At 34.0% G+C, this 20050-nt stretch overlaps 1 long non-coding RNA gene across 1 annotated transcript; it reads right to left on the bottom strand.

The window, feature by feature from the left end:
- Positions 1-352: 352 nt before the first annotated feature.
- LOC142340717 (uncharacterized) lies at positions 353-14049 on the bottom strand. The gene is made up of 3 exons (XR_012759079.1): positions 13975-14049; positions 3994-4401; positions 353-483 (listed from the first exon to the last, which is right to left on the bottom strand). It is a non-coding gene; the product is annotated as an uncharacterized LOC142340717 (long non-coding RNA).
- Between the last annotated feature and the right edge of the window lie 6001 nt (positions 14050-20050).

Raw genomic sequence — 20050 nt, 5'->3', positions numbered from 1 at the left:
ATTTAGGTTCTGTCGGGGAACGGAACATTTCCCTTTATTTGAACATCTCCCTTGTCAGAATGCCCATTTGTCTCGACTTGATTTTGAGCTGATTGCTGTTTTCGCTGCTCTTCATTTTCAACCGAGTTCGGGGGATAGTCGCCTGTGAAAATAATATACAAAATTTCCAAAATTATTTTACGCAGGTTTTTGTTCTGAATGATGTAAACTACGAATGCGAAAGACATGTAAAACACCACACAAAGAACACTGAAATTTCGGTACAAATTCATGTAAGGTAGATAAAATTCCAATTTTTCCCGGTTTGCTCGTAGGGCTTCTGCGGTTCTCTGCCTCAAAAACTGGAAAACGGCGCTTGCGGACGTGAAAACCAGATAAGATATACATAAGTAGATTGAACCAATACTAATCCAGTACTCTGTGTCGTCGCTAGAATGTGTGTTGTTTTTCTCCTCGTTTCGTCGCCGTGTTCTTCTGCTGCATCTAAATAATAATAATAATAATAATAATAATAATAATAATAATAATAATAATAATAATAATAATAATAATAATAATAATAATAATAATAATAATAATAATAATAATAATAATAATAATAATAATAATAATAATAATAATAATAATAATAATAATAATAATAATAATAATAATAATAATAATAATAATAATAATAATAATAATAATAATAATAATAATAATAATAATAATAATAATAATAATAATAATAATAATAATAATAATAATAATAATAATAAAAATAGTAATAATAATAATAATAATAATAATAATAATAACAATAGTAATAATAATAATAATAATAATAATAATAATAATAATAATAATAATAATAATAGTAATAATAATAATAATAATAATAATAATAATAATAATAATAATATTAATAATAATAATAATAATAGTAATAATAATAATAATAATAATAATAATAATAATAATAATAATAATAATAATAATAAAAATAATAATAATAATAATAATAATAATAATAATAATAATAATAGTAATAATAATAATAATAATAATAATAATAATAATAATAGTAATAATAATAATAATAATAATAATAATAATAATAATAATAATAATAGTAATAATAATAAAAATAATAATAATAATAATAACAATAATAATAATAAAAATAATAATAATAATAATAATAAAAATAATAATAATAATAATAATAATAGTAATAATAATAATAATAATAATAATAATAATAATAATAATAATAATAGTAATAATAATAATAATAATAATAATAATAATAATAGTAATAATAATAAAAATAATAATAATAATAATAATAATAATAACAATAATAATAATAATAATAATAATAATAATAAAAATAATAATAATAATAATAATAATAGTAATAATAATAATAATAATAATAATAATAATAATAATATCACCAACATAATAATACCAGAAGGATAATACAGACAAAATTTTGAAAAGAAAAAAATTAGAAATCCTTATTGTGAGAGGGAGAAAAAAATAGTATAATTGAGAACAATTGACAGAGCCTGGCAGTGGAAGAGTTCACAAGACTGGGATTGGAAAAAAGTTTACAATAACAAAGTTTACAAAAAGAATAAAAAGGGCAGAGCTAATGTAATCTAAATATTTGAAAACTCTGAGGAACGAAAACTTTTCGAAGCAATGGCAAAAATGAAAATCACCAATTTTTTTTAACAAAGAAGGATTCAAGTTGGTTGCATTTCATATATTTAACACTAAGAAATCAATTGAAAACCTTCTTGAATCAGTAAATATCATTAAATATATGTAAGAAAGAAATTTTCCTGGTTTCAAATTTATTCGAAAAGAAGTCGTAGTGACATATTTATTTTAAAAAACAATTCAAGAAATTGAGATATTTTAGAACCGATTGTAGTCTGAATTTTGTAATACACAAAAGACCAAAACAGGAAACAAGAGTAGAACATGGGTTTGGTTGATAAACAAACAGATATTACATATAGTCTTTAGTAATTCTCACATTATATATATATATATATATATATATATATATATATATATATAGAGAGAGAGAGAGAAATAGAGAGAGAGAGAGCGATTGAATGGTTCTTAATTTGATAATATATCTGATAAAAGAAATTGAAGTTTTTCCTTGTTAAATTTTCTTGGCGTTCCTCAATCCTTGAGCAATTTTTTTTGATGATTTATTTACCTTGTAGTTTTAGTCAGGTAATTTTGTCCCTTCGCAGTACTTCATACCTCACTGTTCAAGTTTTCGTGTACATTTTGCAGCTCGCAAGCAGAGGCAAGCAATTGAAGAAAATCAATTAATGGAATTCTCAGAGTTACATGATTCAATCAGATTTCTAATTCATTTCCTGTTTGTCAAATTCTGCTAGTTTTTTTGATACTTTCTTGAGTTCTTGATTTCAGATATTAAGAATTTTGATGCAAAATTTTTTTAAATCTTTTTAAAAGACAACTAAGTACACAAGACGTGCAATTTTGTGTCTCATTTGATTTTTTTATTGTAACATCTAACACAAACCGTTAAAATACGCCGTAAGATACCTGTAAGATTATTTTAAGTTCTCTGCCATTTATGTTTCCCAATACCATACAGGTCAATTTTTTTGTACTAAACACAGTTTGACAATATAAATTCCAATCAAAATCCAATTCATGAGACCAGTAGATACTGATGCGTCCTTTTCTGTGTCAACTAAAGTCCAAAGAAAAATTTGACCCTGACTTGGGTCTCAGAGCATTTCAGAGTTACGAATTAATTCAGTTCTGAAAGATTGCATCTCCAGAAGTTTTTTTTGTGCAGTTTTTCTTCGTTATAATTATATTGAGGACGTAGAGCTAAGTTTATCCTGTATAGTCTGAAAAGTACTCATACCCCAAAATTATATCTGAGTAGAACGATGTCATTCATTTCTATCTTGTAACTGGCAATTTTTATAGTAGTATACACACTACTTATACATCAGCTACACAAAACCCAATTAGCTTAGTGGTTAGGACTTGCTACGTAAATTAAAAGTTACAAGTATCCATGCAGAAGTTTGAATCACATATAAATCAAACCATGTTGTCGGGAGTTAAGCTGAATCTATTGTTTTTCATGAAGTGAGTTTCACTCAAAACTCAAAACCGGCCAGTGTAATTTGTGACATGAACAGAGTACTGGCCATCCTAACAAACAGAATGTCTCCAGACTGATTCAGCGCTAATTTGCTCTGCCACGAACCTCTGGGAACTACAAATTAAAATTATAGCATATCACATTTTTTTGAAAACATGCGATCCAATGTTTGAATTTAATCTTTTTATCTATTTTCAAAGCCAGACGCCATTTAAAACAATCAGAAAGTTTTTTCATTATTCTGTTTTTTCTAGGTACATTTAAAAAATGACGACGTGCAGCAAATGAAACGACAAGGTATTCACTGCTAGCACCATTATGTAGTGACTACCTCTTATTTTGCACTAGTCTTTTTTTCACACCTTATATACCTATCTGACTCCGGCTTTTTCCTGCTGTGTCGAAACATTTAAAAAATTTGTTCTACGTTTTTATTTTAGTGTTTTAAGTCAGTTGTTAGAACGTACCTATGAACATTACAATCTACATCGCGCGCAAATATAAGCAGAAAAGTTTGCAAAAATCCTAATATAGGTCCCACCTCAGACGTGCTGCTCACTCTACATGTTACATTTAGCAAGTCCAGTTAAAAAGTCCAAGTTTAAGTATACTTAAACATGTAGCAAACCAAAATTGTAGATCCTACTGACGATTTTGCCTTCAAAACTTTTAGTCATGACAATGATCATGATCCGCAAGTTACCCGTAAATGAATCACGTCCTAATTTTTTTTAATGTGCCAAATTTACATGACTGTGCAAATTTTTTCGGCTGAATTTGATACTTAATCAAAAGAGAGTAGAAAGGTCAGCGAAATACAGTAAAATAAATCTTACCTAATTTTGTAGACGGTATATGCGTTGAAAGCTATGAGAAAAGTGCAAGGCAGAGCCGTAAATAGTAAAAACACAGCTCCGAGTCTGTAAATTTGTCCATAAAGCTGATCAGCAAAATCGTTTCCGAAACAGAATTGAGTCTCATCGTCAAAAGTGACCATGAACATCACAGGAATGCTAATTATCGAAGCTATGATATAGTTGACCATTGTGCATATCTTCGGGTAGCGGAGGTTTCGCATCAATTTTTCTTGGTACCTGGAGTAGGAGACCGCGAGGAATCGGTCAAGACTCATCAGAACCACTTCGTTTTGGGCTGCAAAACTGAGAGTGGCCAAGGTGTAGTTTATTAACTGACACGAAAAGTTGCTGTAGTTTGTAGGATCAAACCAGTTCCAATTGGGAAAACTGAAAAAAAATGGGTAAAATTACCAACCAGGTGACCTATTGTGTTCTCTGACTTATGAGTGAAATTTTTCCTAAATGTATGAAAAAAGTGACACTTTTATTGATATAATGACATGTCCAATAGGCTTTTTTATTTGACTTTTTTCAAGCAGATTCATTATGCTGTCGGTTATGAAATTTGAAGCTCTGCAATTTCTTGATATACATATTTCCAAGTATTTAACAAGAAAAGAAATGAAAAACTGAACGAAATCTGCAGTCACATAACCTTGGAATCTTAACAAAAGAAAGAAAAAGAACACCATAAACATATGTCAAAAAAGTTCAAAAAATATATTTTCTCGAAATTTCTTCTATAACTTTATAGAAATCTTTTTAAAAATTTTAATTGCTCATGCTGTTCACACAGCACAACACCCTTTTTCTGGAGACAAATTAGGGGAACATACACACTGACAAAAATTGATAATTAGATTTAGGGTGAAGCGAGATCCCCAAAAGTTAAACTAACTGAATTTTTTCATAAGAAAAAAATGAGTCTTTGAAGAACTATTTTGGCACCAAAAATGAAGACGCAATCATTAAATGAAGTAGAAATTTAGTTAAAGGTTGGAAACACATGAACCTTTCAACAGAACCAATTTTATAAATAGAAGAGGTGTAATAGTGATCTTTTCCCTTAATCGGTTACTTCAATTCTCACATGATATGAAGTCAAATGCCTCACGAGAAAAAGATATTTTTCCTGGAATCTTGAAGAGCAAAATTGAAGAGCAGGTTAAAACTTATTGTGGTTTTCACGGTAGTTTTTGAAAATTATTTTTCTAAGGGATAAAAAACTTGTTCATGTGAGGTTGGTTGACAGCACTTTTTTTTACAAGTAATTCTTCTACAAATAAAGTTCCATTGGGAATTAAATTTACCATCAGGTATTTTTGTTTTTGTACTATTCTCATATTACAATTTCAGAGGCTTTTTGAGCAGTTGTTTTAGAACTTCTTTTCAGTTTCAGCATTCTGCAGTGAATATTTGATTACAGGAACTTTACTCCAAGGTATTGTTTTGGTGAACCGTCAATTTAATTTGTTTCATTATCAGGTTGGTTTGGCTCGGAAAAAAATAGGGAATATATTCAAACTGTAGCATTTGTGCCCCTATCTTTGATTTCTTGAGCCTTTCAGATCTTTTTTCTTTTTCAAATGATTTTTATAAACTGCTTTATAGGTTTTCGTCCCCAAAGTCACACATAACGGTTTAAATGATTTTGAAGCTTTCAGATTTGTTTTTTTAATGATTTTTTATAAAAAAAACTGTTTTATGGGTTTTCGTCCTCAACTGAACACATCAGGTTAAAAACGATATAAAGGCCTTTTACTTGATCTTTTTAAAACCATTATATGTGTTTTTGCCCCAACAGGACACATCTAGGGAATGCTCGCAAGGGCCTGATGCGAAATTATGTTAATATGTTGATTCCTTTTACTGTGTATGCAAGATAAAAATTGTAAGATCAAGGCGCCAATAATATATTTATAGTCTACAGAGAAACATATGTGTATTTTAGAAATCTTCTAGTAAAAACTGCCATTCTCTTACAATTTTTAAAGTGCCCGCGAAAAAACTATAATGTATCAGAATTAGTAGTGACAATTTTTCGTGCCATCCTAGGTGTATAAATTTGAAATTAAAACCAAAAAGAAAAGGTTAAGGCAAGACATCACCATTTATGCCCTCCTTCAGTCAGGACGAAGAAAACGAACGTTAACAAAAATGATTTTGCTTATCAAATTAACTCAATTAATACCCATCAAAACTGCAATTAGTGGGCAGACTGCTCAAGTTTTCAATACTTTGAACTAAAAATTTTTTTGGGTAGCTTTTCTATGCAGAGGCTGTTTTGAAGATTCTCAAAACACCACATATGAGATCTTTTTGCTTTAAAAAGCTGCAAGCATGAAATTCGAAACGAAAAACAACCAAATAAGTATGTCATACGGCAATGGATACTCTTCACATATCCATGACCGTATTTAGTTCATGTTTATTACTTATTTCCATTTGAAGGGCAAGTGCTACTCCTATTCTAGTTAACTTCACTTCCTGCCAATTTTAGTCATCTGATGTCTGTTCATACTCTCTGCACAGGAAATTATCTGTTCATACTGTAAACAAATCTTGTAAGTTACTTCCTTTTTCGTGATCATGTTAAACAAAATTTTGCTTCTTAAATTGTGCTTATTTAAACTCACTCTCTCATTTGCAACACTACAACTCAGTTCAACTTAAATCTAGCAATTTGCTTTTCAAATTAAACTCAGTAAAGTTGAGAAGTGCCAATCGCATCGCGATTCAACTTAAATCTAGCAATTTGCTTTTCAAATTAAACTCAGTAAAGTTGAGAAGTGCCAATCGCATCGCGATTGACTACTCTAAAAACTAGAAATTCTGATAATAGATATTGGCTTGCCACTTGCGGCGCAATTGTCTACCTCGATTTGAAATAAAGCATTCGCGGCTCAATTGGATACACCCATCGCAATTGAGTACAACATGGCGCAGTCAGCAACGGAATCTAAGAAGACACTTCTTCACATAGAGGCATTCTGGAAAAAGCCGACAGCAACACCTCCTCTGACGTGGGACAAATGGACCCAACAGTAGAAACTGGCCCTGCTAGCTAAAGAGTGAATCCAACTTGACAATCTATTGAACGATCCACCAGCAGCGGTAACCTACCCGCCCCAACCAATCTATGAGGAACCAGTGGAAAACCATACACACGAGACGGAAAGGGATCGAAAAGTTCGGAATCAACAACTAAAGGTAAACTGGCAAAATCGCTGTAAAAAGATTGAGGAAATTGGGATCTTTTATGGAGATAAAACGTGGTGAATATGTGAGCAAAAATCGATATCTCTATTTGATTTGAGTATTGGTACGGAGGAACGACGAATTTTCAAAAGTAAAAATCCCCATTTTCAAATAGAAAAACAACCGTTCAAGGAACTATGGCAAGCGGTGGAGGATTCTTTCACGAAATTTCGAAACATAACTTATGATCGTTTTGTTTTCTATTCTTTTAAGCAGCAAAAAGGTGAATCTGTGGAAAGCTTCTACGGCCGTCTCATAGAACAAGTTGAAAACTGTAGTCTCGGTAGTGAAGAAACTACCTTGATTCGTGATGCATTCATATTGAATATGATCGATCACGAGACCCAAAAAGAACTGTTAAAAGAAACAATCGAACCGTCTAAAGCACTGGAGACAGCTATTCAAATGGAGATGGGGGCGCAGAATCAACAAAAAATCAACCAGAATTTGTTGTCGGGTACAAACTCTGTGAATGCAATCAACAGTAACCAAATACGCAATCGCAAAGCGAATGCTCCACAAACTAAGCGAGATTTCCCACGATACGCAACTGTGCCCCAGAACTATCAATACACAAGTATCTGTATGAATTGCGGCCTTCGTTGGAGTCATAACCATAAGCAGATTTGCCCCGCGAATGGAAAGAAATGAAATAATTGTGGAATAATTGGCCATTTTGCAAGAAAATGCCGAAAACCGAAACAGTCACAGGGACAAACCCAGAAAACCCAACAAACGAATGTCAATCAAATTGACCAGTCTCCTGAAAAGAGTGATGACGAACAATCCGTCAATTACATATCCAGCTATCAACAATTGTATGAACAGGTGTATGACTCGAACTATGACAGTGATTCTGATGATTACGTGGCGGCAATTTCATCTGACTCAGCACATCAACTTGAACCGTTAAATGTTGAGGTACAACTTGGAGAAGTTAAAGCACATGCAATGATCGATTCTGGGAGTACAGTTAGCCTCATAACGAAAACATTGGCAAACCAAATCCTTCGAACCACAAAATCTGTGAAGTGGATAGACAAGCAAGACAGAAGGAACCTCAAAACATTCTCAAACGAGCCAATAAAAGTTCTTGGGCTTCTGGAGACCACAATTGTATACAACATTTGGAAAGATAGAGCAGCAATGTTGACTGCATCAGAAGATGGTCACAAAAACATCATCGGGAGAGACCTGTTCGAAACCCTTGGACTTGCGGTGGTACAACAACAACCAAAAAATGGTAAATGTGCAAATAACCTCCTTAATAGTTCTACATGTAAAATTAAAGAGACAATCGCGACGCAATTTCCTCATTTAGTATCAAGCATTGGTTTGTCCAAAACACATGTAGCGAGATCAAAGTTTCACCAAAAGTTTACAGCAAAGCATCAAAAAGGTCGACGAGTTCCGATAAATCTACAACCTAGAGTGTCGGCAGAATTAGAAAGATTACAGACTGAAGGCCATATTGAAAAACTATCTAGTTGCTCCGACGAACATTTCATATCTCCGATCGTAATCACAGAAAAGAAAGACCAATCAATAAAACTAGCATTAGATTCTAAAGTACTAAATAAGGCAATACATAAAAATAATTATCAAATGCCCAACATTGAAATGTTAATTGATACCATATCACAACACCTTACCAACACACGAAACGCCCAACAAGCGTATTTCACCACATTAGACTTAAAGTATGCATATAGCCAATTAAAATTACACCACGACACTGCAAAACATTATAATTTTAACTTCATCTGTGGAGAATCTACTGGTACATATAGATTCAAAACCGGATTTTATGGTCTTAGAGATATGCCAGCAGAATTTAAGAAAGCTATGGACTATACACTAATAGGTCTACAAAACACATATTGTTTTTTAGACGATATCATAATCGTTAGTACTGGCACTGAAGCAGACCACTTGGCATATGTTATCAAAAGTTTGAAAAAGCTAGACGAAGATAATTTAAGAATTAATCTTCAGAAATGTCATTTCGCAAAAACCGAAATTGAATGGCTAGTTTATAAGTTTACACAAACTGTAATATCACTTCTAGAAAGTAAAACTGCAGCAATTTTAACAATACCACCACCAACAACACTAAAACGCCTTAGATCCTTCCTAGGGTCAGTACACTATATTGGTAAGTTCATACCACACCTTGCACCCACTTAGACCACTTCTAAAAAAATCAGCAAATTTTATCTGAACAACAGAGCACACTAAACCTTTAAATTTAATCAAAGAAAAAATTGCCAACAGCACAGAAAATAGCCATTATAACCCAAAACTTGATGTCCGAGTTAAATGTGATGCCTCACGTTCCAGATTGGGAGCAGCACTTGAACAAAATACACCAGACGGTTGGAAGCCAATAGCATTCGCGTCACGATTTCTAAATTCATCAGAGGAACGCTATAGTGTTAATGAATTGGAGTTATTGGGAATAGTTTGGTCAATTGACTACTTTAAATACTTTTTGTACGGGAAAAATTTTACAGTAGTAACAGACCATAGAGCTCTACTATCCATACTCAAAGAGCACAGATCAATCAAATTGTATAACAGCCGATTATCACGATGGATAAACAGACTAATTCCGTACAACTTCACAATTGAACATATGCCAGGTGCAAAAATGGGTCTCGTAGACTACATCTCAAGAAACCCATTTGCGAGAGCTAAAAAGATATCTACATATGACGAGCACTTTGTAGTAGCAACAATATCAAAAATTCGTGATTCCATGAAACATCTGATTTCAAATAAACAAAATGCAACTAACAAATTTAGTAGCTTTTTAAGGTCACATTTCTCTTCACGCAAGTTAAAACGACCATTCGCGCCGCAGTTACATACATCACTTAATACTAGTTCACAAATTAGCAATGAAGCATTTGCATCACAATCACTCCTTTCACCACTGAAAGCACCATTCGTGACGCAATTAACACTAACTAATTCTAAAATTAATCCGTATTTAAAGCAACCATTCGCATTGCAAATGTCACCTAAAGTTATAAAATCACAATTTGCACCAAATAACTGCAAAGTTAATAATTCACATTCCATTAACAAATTTGCTGCAAAAGAGGTGCAAATGTCAGACAGTAAAGAATGTGAAGACTCTGAAGATTTATACCCAATAAAGCCCATTATTGGTATTAAGTCAAATAATCCACCTAATAACGCTAAATTTAGCGCGAAAACACAAATTCCAAAGTATAAATACCATTTGCACAAGAATCACTCACTTTTTGCCCAAAACAAACCTACAAATCACTACACATTAAATAAACAAAATAAACTGATTAACTCGAATAATTCAGTCAACCACATAAGCAAAATGTCGAAAGTCAAAGCTCCGCGATCAAAAACCACACCAACGAAAGCAAGGGTGACATTCTCAGACACCCCTCCATCTACAGCCGGAACGAATACTTCCCCAAATACTGAGACACCGACTGGCAGCATGATTGAGGAAACGGATGACATTTTATTTACTGAAACCCTTAACAAAGTCTTCAGCCGGAAATTTCTTCCCATTTTAACTGGTAAAGATGCAATCCTCAAGGAGGTTAGGGATTGCGTAATCCACGATGACCCAGACAGGCTTAGAGAGATAAGTCCTTATCTCTTTTCCTATTGGCGGGATTTGAGCGTAAAGCATGGCTGCGTGTGTTTGGACGAGCGGATAGCCATTCCAAAATCAATCAAAGATGCAGTACTGGAGGATATCCACTCTACGCATCGCGGGAGTTTTGCCATGCTATCTCTCGTGCAAAAGATTTGGTGGCTGTATATCCACCGAGATGTACTGCATGGAGATTGGTAAGAACCTTAAATCAGTGATTTCGCACCGCAAATGGGCACCTTTACCAAAATGCATTGAACCAAATGACGAAATACAAGTAGATTTTGGCGGACCAATATTGAATGAAAAAGGGATAGAACAATATTTTATTACAAGCATAGATAGATATTCAAAATATCCCACAACAGAAATAGTAAATAACGCGTCTGGTTCAAATGTAATCAAATTCTTAAATAATTACTTATATCAACACGGAGTACCTAGAACTATTCGATTAGATCAAGCTAGATGTTTTACAGGAAAAAAAGTTTGAAACATTCTGTACAGAAAATAACATTACACCTATATATGCACCAGCAAATGATCACAGAGCAATTGGATTAGTAGAACGTCTTATTCAAACAATAAAACGACAATTATCTTGCATGAAATCACAATGAAACAAAAAATTTACTTAGAAAATTCACTTAAGGCAATAATACAACGACTAAGAATATCAAAGCAAAAAACAATAGACATCACACCATTTGAGGCACACTTTGGTAGAAAATTTAACACACCTATATCTAACATCACCACTAAATCTAACAGTAAAAATCTCAATTATAATGCAATAATTAAACATTGTTTAGACGAAGATACGATTCCGGGTCGATCGTATCTATCAAGGATCAGTGGGCAGACACGGCCCTCTGTTCAGATACAGAAATTGAAAGAGTCATTGGTGCAGAAAGTTCTCGAGCCAGATTGGAGGAACAAAAAGTGAACGACGACGAACAACGTTTAATCAGATCGGAAGGAATTTCCAGTCCAATTCCCTGCTCAGAACGAAGTGTCAAAGTAAAATTGGCTCGAAAGCTTCACGAAAACCAGAGGCAGAAGAAAAACCTTGATGGTTTGTATGAAGTACTTGCACCCGGGAGTACAGTTTGTAAACTGAGCCCTAAGACAAGCGTAATCAAGGAGCCAAATAGACAGGAGGTGCGAGTAAGAAATTCAGACATAGCAAAATTTGGCACGAGAGCGGAAAGACACACAGATTTGACGCAGTATATCGAGTGAAGACCGAAAAAATAAACGAAAAACTATTGAGCAGAAGATCCATAAACACAAACGAGATTTAATCAGAAAAATTACGGGAGACAAGAAAATCAAACGCAACCGAAAACAGGCCGATGACGTCAGTGTAATCTCTTCAGGCAGATCATGCATACCATCCGCAAGCAACGTAGCCCGATCTCTCAAAATGAGAATCCCGGAGAGGAATCCTAAATATGATGAGGCCTTTATTAATCGACCAGACTTGACCCAAATCTTATAATTTAGTCCAATTGCTCCAATCGCGCCACCACCAACCAACCGTAATGCAGCTGGACCATCTGCGACGCCAATGGATTCGACAAAAGCACCCACACCAATACTTAGAAAATCAAGCAAGAGACAACTCACGATCAGTGACACTTCGGATCCAGACACATCTTCAGTGCGGAAAAGTAAAAGAACATTGAAAAAGAAATATTCCCAAAAAACTGTGGAGAAAGTCAGAAATACTGAAGGATATTCAGCGGATATGCATCAGGATATCGGAGAAACTTCCATAAGAAGTTCAAATGAATGGATCGAGGACTCTCAGAATATCTCAAGGGAAATGACAGTGCTTCAAGCAGAGAATGAGGAAAATTCGGAAACAGAATAGAAAACTCAGTCAAACTTCATAAACTTTTAAATTTTACTTATTATTTAATATTTTAATACTTATGTAACCGGTGAATATTTATTAATTTTCTGATTTTAAATACTAATTTCTTTTCTCCCAAGAGGGGGAAATGTCATAAGGCAATGGATACTCTTCACATATCCATGACCGTATTTAGTTCATGTTTATTACTTTTTTCCATTTGAAGGGCAACTGCTACTCCTATTCTAGTTAACTTCACTTCCTCCCAAATTTAGTCATCTGATGTCTGTTCATACTGTCTCCACAGCACAGGAAATTATCTGTTCATACTTTAAACAAATCATGTAAGTTACTTCCTTTTTCGTGATCATGTTGAACAAAACTTTTGCTTATTAAATTGTGCTTATTTAAACTCACTCTCTCATATGCAACGATACAACTCAGTTCAATTTAAATCTAGCAATTTGCTTTTCAAATTAAACTCAGTAAAGTTGAGAAGTGCCAATCGCATCGCGATTGACTACTCTAGAAACTAGAAATTCTGATAGTAGAAATTGGTTTGCCAATTGCGGCGCAATTGTCTACTCAGATTTGAAATAAAGCATTCGCGGCTCAATTGGATACACCCATCGCAATTGAGCACAACACGGTAGAACACAAGAAACTCATAAAAATTTCTACCGTAGAAAATAGAATTGAAAACCGTATTCTTTGACAAAAAACTAATTCATTAACCGAACTGATTCATAATTTTAACTGAATATTTGTTAGCTATTAAGACGAATGTGGCACAAAAACGAGCATTCCAAACTAATTCTAAGAATTACAGCCAATTTTTTTGTCAGAGCTTTTGAAGTTTATTGGTTTCCAATTAATTGACATTCTCAAAATTTAAAATTGCACTGTAAATTTCAGCAGGCACATTTTTGTAAACATTTGAGGCGCAAAACCATATCTACGAACAAACGCAACCATCATCAAGATCTTTTTTTTCTCAGCAAGATGTATCACGTTGGGTTTTAACGTTTTAAGAAAGCTGTTCGATTGCAAATATTGTTTGCAATTTTTAAAGACAATAACCATAGCAGAAATTGTATACTGTTCAAAATTGCACAATAATGAATTAAAAACATTTTTTCTAAAAATTTTTAACTATGATTGTTATTACAATGTTTAAAAAAGCAAACAAATCACTTACCTTACAACGAGAAGTCCGTTACAGAAAGTGGTGAGGAAATCAGCCAATGATACGTGTACTACAAATACTAAGGGTGCTCTATCAATCCCATACAAGTACACTATCAGAATAGTAAGGAAGTTACACATTATCCCAATTATACTCACAGTAGGAACTATCCCCTTTCCCAGAATTTGGTTGGCCAAGTCTAGATAATCATAAAAATCTTCCCCGACAATCAAGTAATCGTCCGTGATATTTGCGGTAACATTCATTACAGGCTGAATATTGTAATGACTTTTATTAACGAGATGAAGATTTTTTCACTCAAAATAGAGAGGAAAAACATAGAGAATTTGATGAGGTAGAAATCTTTTAAATTGATGGAAACTAAAACTGCTGCCAATAAAATTTGTAGAAGAAGATAAACAATAAAGCATGTTGTTTGCAAAGAATGAGAATATAAATATTCCTTAAATGGCGATAGTTTTTCCTCACTGAAGAAAAAAGTCAATTCTTACAAAAATTGTTCTCTTTACAAAAGCTTTTAGTGCCTCTTATAATGGCTTCTTCACTTTATTTTTCAAAAAGACAAGGGGATCATTTACCATAGGAGCTGAACAAAAAATATATAATGAGAATTTGAAATAAATAAGTTAGTGGTTTTCCCCAGTTTTAATAAAAAATTACCCACTTCAATTAAATGGCAACAATATCAATAATGCGAACAAATGGTTTCGCAAATTCATTTAATTGTTTAGTTTGCCTCCAATTTTAGTGAATTAGTAAAGCGTCTTCAAGGTTTGGCATTTCAAGACTTAGTGACACTGAGGGCCAATATTTTACTTTCAAACAAGGCGGTGCAAAACATATTTTCCACATTTTACTAATAAATAAATAGTAAAAATAATATTTCATTGTATATTGCTGAAAAAAACTTTTTAAAGGTTACATATATAATTTTCGTGAACTTATTGTCGCAAGTTAATAATAGCCGAATGAACGAGTTTATCATAAACTATTATCAAAACAAAAACAATTCCTTCAATGCAGTTATTTGGCGCCAATTATTTGTTCATAAAGACATTTTTCTAAAAAAAAGGGAGGCTGAAAAAAAGCATAATCGCATAATTATGTATAATCGCCTATCCTTCAATGAAAAACTCAATGCTTCTCACTTGATTCTGACTGAATTTTTAGAGTTCTCTTCAAAGAGCATCATTAACTTATTTAAAAATTTCATTTTCTGCGTTTTGAATTTCAGACAGAAGGGCGAATATCTCTGTAACGGAAAAAATTACAATTTCTATTTTTGTAGTTCGTGGTCACTAGTTGCACCAAAGAAGAATTATTTAAAACTGGAGAACGTTTTTAGAGTTCTCTTCAAAGAGCAGCATTAACTTGTTGTTTGTAGTTCGTTGTCACTAGTTGCACCAAAAAAGAATTAATAAAAACTGGACCTGTTCAGCAGAAGACAAGGTTGCATGCGATAATCTTCAGATAGTCTAGTAAAAGGAAAGAAGTTTAAACTCTCACGCACAGTGTAGGATGTAATCAAGAAAAAATTCCAACGATCAGGGTGAAACCGCACTGCAGGAAACGAGCTTCAGTAGTCAAGTCCAAATGTTAATCTAACATGAACGAATAAAACAACTCAAAGCTTTTCCAAGTGACAATTTTGCGGAAATTAACCTACTAGTCGAACTCCGACGGTTATCTTGTAAAATGAAGACGGATATCTTACAATATCTTGCCAGACGAAGGTTATCTTGCACGAGTCTTTCAAGATAACCGTCACTTAAAGGACTGTGGTATAGTAGTACATTTCATTCTGGGGCTAATGATTTGGTATAGCAAATCAAGTTATGTTAGTTAAATTTAATTTAGTTCACTTTCCTTCGCAATTTAATTTAAACATAATTTTAGTTCTTGTTTGAAGATCAAATCTTGAGTTTTCACGTTTTAACAATTTGTTTATATCCTGTGCCTGATAACTTTGTCTGTTCAAATTTTTCATGTCGTCTTGTGATCTTGAGTTGCCGCAATTGGAATTCAATTGTCGTGATCAAATTGTTGAAAAATTTTAGTTATTTTAATTTTATTTCATTCTGCTCATTTTCTTAATTCAAAATAGTTGTCTCTCTCTTAAACTAGATTTTGCTCAGCCAAAGCATTAAATTGTATCAGATAAATTTGAGTCCTATTTCGCTAAGCGAAATACCAGTCTAATAATAGGACTAATTTCCGTTCAGCTACAAAATTAATAGTAAATTCGACCCGCGAATTAACCAATTATTTTGGAATAGTAAATTGAATAATTCGGCACAGCGAATCAACCCAGATTACAGATTGCAAATCTGTATGACATGGCGCAATCAGCTCGTGAATCTAGAAAGACAGCATTGTCGATAAAGTCATTTTGGGAACGCCCAACGTCGGACACACCAATCAGATGGGAGAAATGGCGGATTCAAGTAAAGCTTGCGATTCTCGCGCGCGAGAATATCACACTGGACACGCTACTGCAACCGAAACCAACGGCGGTAAGATTGCCAGCAGAACCAAAATACGAGATGCCAATTGAAGATGCAACAAATGAAAGACCTTCAGAGAGAGACCGTCAGATACGAAACAGCCAATTGAAGTTGCAGTGGGACTTAAAAAGTCAAAAGATAACAGAAGCGGGAGTACTATGCGGGGAACGACCATGGCATCTTTGCGATCAAAAATGTGTGTCTCTTTTCTACCTCAGCATCGGTACAGAGGAAGACGCTTACTAACACAAAAATTCCCTCATGACAATATTTATGACCTGACTATCCTCAAACTTTGGGAGATGATGGAGATAGCTTTTATCTGCTCAAGAAATATTACATTCGATCGGTATGTGTTCTTCTCACTAAAGCAGAAAAAAGGTTAAACGTTAGAACAATTCTACAGCATTTTGAAAGAATTGGCGGAAAATTGCGATTTTGAAAATCGTGAAGAGGTGATCATTGGGGACATTTTCATCACAAACATGTTGGATGATGATATTCAACGCGAACTTGTCCGCGACACAGTTGACCCCGAAAGAGCACTTAGTATTGCAGTTAATATGGAAATGGGCATCAGAATCAGCACAGAATATCATCAAATAACGGCGCAACTGGCAATACGGTGAATGTAATACAATCATTCAATCGATTTCGCGGCGCGGGTGCACATGAAATAAGTCAGGCTGAGTAGCAGTTAACCGTGCATCAGTTGGTCGATGTAGAGGTCGTGGTCAATCTTGAACAACAACGCACCGCCAGGTTTGCCCTGATATGGGTAAGAAATGCAATCATTGTGGTTTGCTCAACCATTTCGCCAAGGTATGTCAGAAAAAACTTAATAATGCACGAAATTCACGTCAAAATAATCGTATTAACAAAGTAGAAACTGCCGAAGATACAGATCAAAATACAAGTCACGAAAATTAAAACGTCAATTATATTAATTATAATGAACAATTTATTTCTGACTATGATTCCTCGGACGACAATTACGTTGAAACAGTAGAAAACGTTAGATCACCGCCAATAGCATTGCAAAATATGACAATAACGATCGGCAACACAGATTGTCACCTGCTCCTCGATTCCGGTAGCGGTTGTACGATCATCAATATGTCGCTCGCCAGAGAAATAATGTATAACTGTGCGCAATCACCATGGTCGGAGAAAAAACCACTAGAATTAAAGTCTTTTTCTAATGATATTGTCGAAACTCTAGGCACTTTAAAAACGCCAGTTCGGTGTAATGATTGAAAAATTCAGAAAGCACAAATCACGGTCGTAGCTGATGGTTTTTGACCAATTCCCGGACAAGACCTCTTCGAAAAATAAGGCATAACAATATCACAAAACCCTTGCCCGAATACAGAATTCAATAATATAGAACCACCTTGTTCAATTACAAAATCGTTTGCAAAGGAATTTCCAGAATTTATCTCTCGAATAGGAAAATCTAAACATCACACGGTCAACTCAAAATCCCACAAAAATTATCGAATTACACATCAAAAAGGAAGAAAAGTGCCAATTCATCTCCAACCAAAACTGAAAATCGAACTTGAAAAATTGCTAAACGAAGGACATATTAAAAAACTAACTAATTGTTCTGATCAATTTTTTATTTCTCCAATAGTCATTACGGTCAAAAGGGATCAATCAATCAAAATAGCTTTAGGTTCCAAAATCCTGAATAAAGCTATTCACAAAAACAAGTATCAAATGCCAAAAATAGACTCGCCAATTCAAACGATTTCTCAAACACTGTCAACCGCGCCGCAAGAGACGGCTTATTTTACGACTCTTGATTTGCAGTACGCATACAACCAACTCAATTTACACAGTGATACGGCCCGCCATTGTAACTTCAACCTCGTAAGTGGAGATATGACCGGCACATATCGTTTTAAAACTGGATTTTACGACCTTACGTATATACCGGCTGAATTTCAAAAAGCGAGCGATTGTACTCTTGCAGGCCTGGATAATACTTTCTGTTTTTTGGACGATATATTGATAGTGAGCAGAGGAGGCATAGAAAAACATCTCGATTTAGCACAAAAATGTCTGCTAAAGTTAAATCAAGAAAATCTCCGAATAAATCTTGCTAAATGTCATTTCGCAAAAGATAAAATCGAATGGCTTGGACATAATATTACACAAACAGGTATAACACCATTGTCCAATAAAACAGATGTAATTGGAAAATTATCAGCACCTTCCAATCTCAAAAAATTCAGATCCTTTATGGGTTCAGTTCATCACTTCGGAAAATTCGTTCCAAAATTGTCGCAATTATGTTACCCACTTCGACCTCTGCATAAGAAAAATACAAAATTTATTTGGACGGATGAACATGAAAAACAGTTCACATTAATTAAAGAGAAGATTGCAGAAACAACTGAAAATAAGCATTTTAACCCGGAATTAGAAACACGTATAAAACGCGGAGCTTCACGTAAAGGTTTGGGGTGCGCATTAGAACAACGAAACCCAAATGGTTGGCATACTGTGGCATTCGCATCGCAATTTTTGAATTCTGTGGAGGACAGATATAGCATTAATGAGCTCGAACTGTTGGGTGTTAACTTGTCCGTTGAACATTTTAAGTCTTATTTATACGGCAAACCATTTACCGTAATAACTGACCACAGGGCTCTTCTTTCAATCATGAGAGAAAATAGAGCTAACAAATCCTACAATAGTCGATTGACACGTTGGGTAGATCGACTACTTGCATTTGATTTTACAATTGATCATCTCCCTGGCTCAAAAATGGGATTAGTAGATTATATTTCTCGCGACCCGCAACAAAACGCTGTTAATATATCTGCATATGACGAGCAATTTATAGTAGCAAAATTGGATGTGATTAAACGCAGTGCGAAACGCTTCTTATTAAATGCGGAAAATTACGTCGATTTCGCAGCGCAAAATCCGCTTACAAAACAAGCCTCAAATACTCCAAATTCCACTAACAAATTATGCAATGAATTGGCACCGTGAAATCCAGAATATTCTTCAATTACGGACAGTGATAACTCAATTAACAAATCAACACCAAATAACTCAAATTCAAATATCCAAATCGAGACAGCTAACATTCCTCACTCGCTTTGTGCTGTAAAACGCCCTACCGATCAGTTGCTATCCCAATTGAACAATTTTCAGCGAAATGCCAATAATTTGAAAACAGTCTACATGATGTCACACTCGAACTCAGATGAAGAAACTTTGCTGCAAATCAAGCAATCGACGCCCTCCAAAGTGAGATTTTGCGGACGAGGCAGGACCATCGACAGCTCCAGCGGTACCAGCAACGCGTCACTCCTAATACAGACACAACAACATTAACGTCACCCTCAGTAGACGACCTCTACTTGGATACATTTAACTTCGCCCTTTCGAAGATCTTTTCTAGCACGCTAATGGCCAGACTCACCACCAAAGATGCGATATTAAAGGAGATATGAGACAGCATCTTAACTGAAAATGAAGATCCCAGCAAACAAATATCGCCGTACATACACCCATTCTGGAAAGACCCTCATGTCAAGAATGGA

Source organism: Convolutriloba macropyga, chromosome 6 (assembly GCF_964194025.1).
Source record: "Convolutriloba macropyga chromosome 6, txConMacr16.3, whole genome shotgun sequence".
NCBI lineage: Eukaryota > Metazoa > Xenacoelomorpha > Acoela > Convolutidae > Convolutriloba > Convolutriloba macropyga.
The sequence above is the reverse complement of the archived record's forward strand: the minus strand, read 5'-3'. Positions and strand labels throughout refer to the sequence as shown.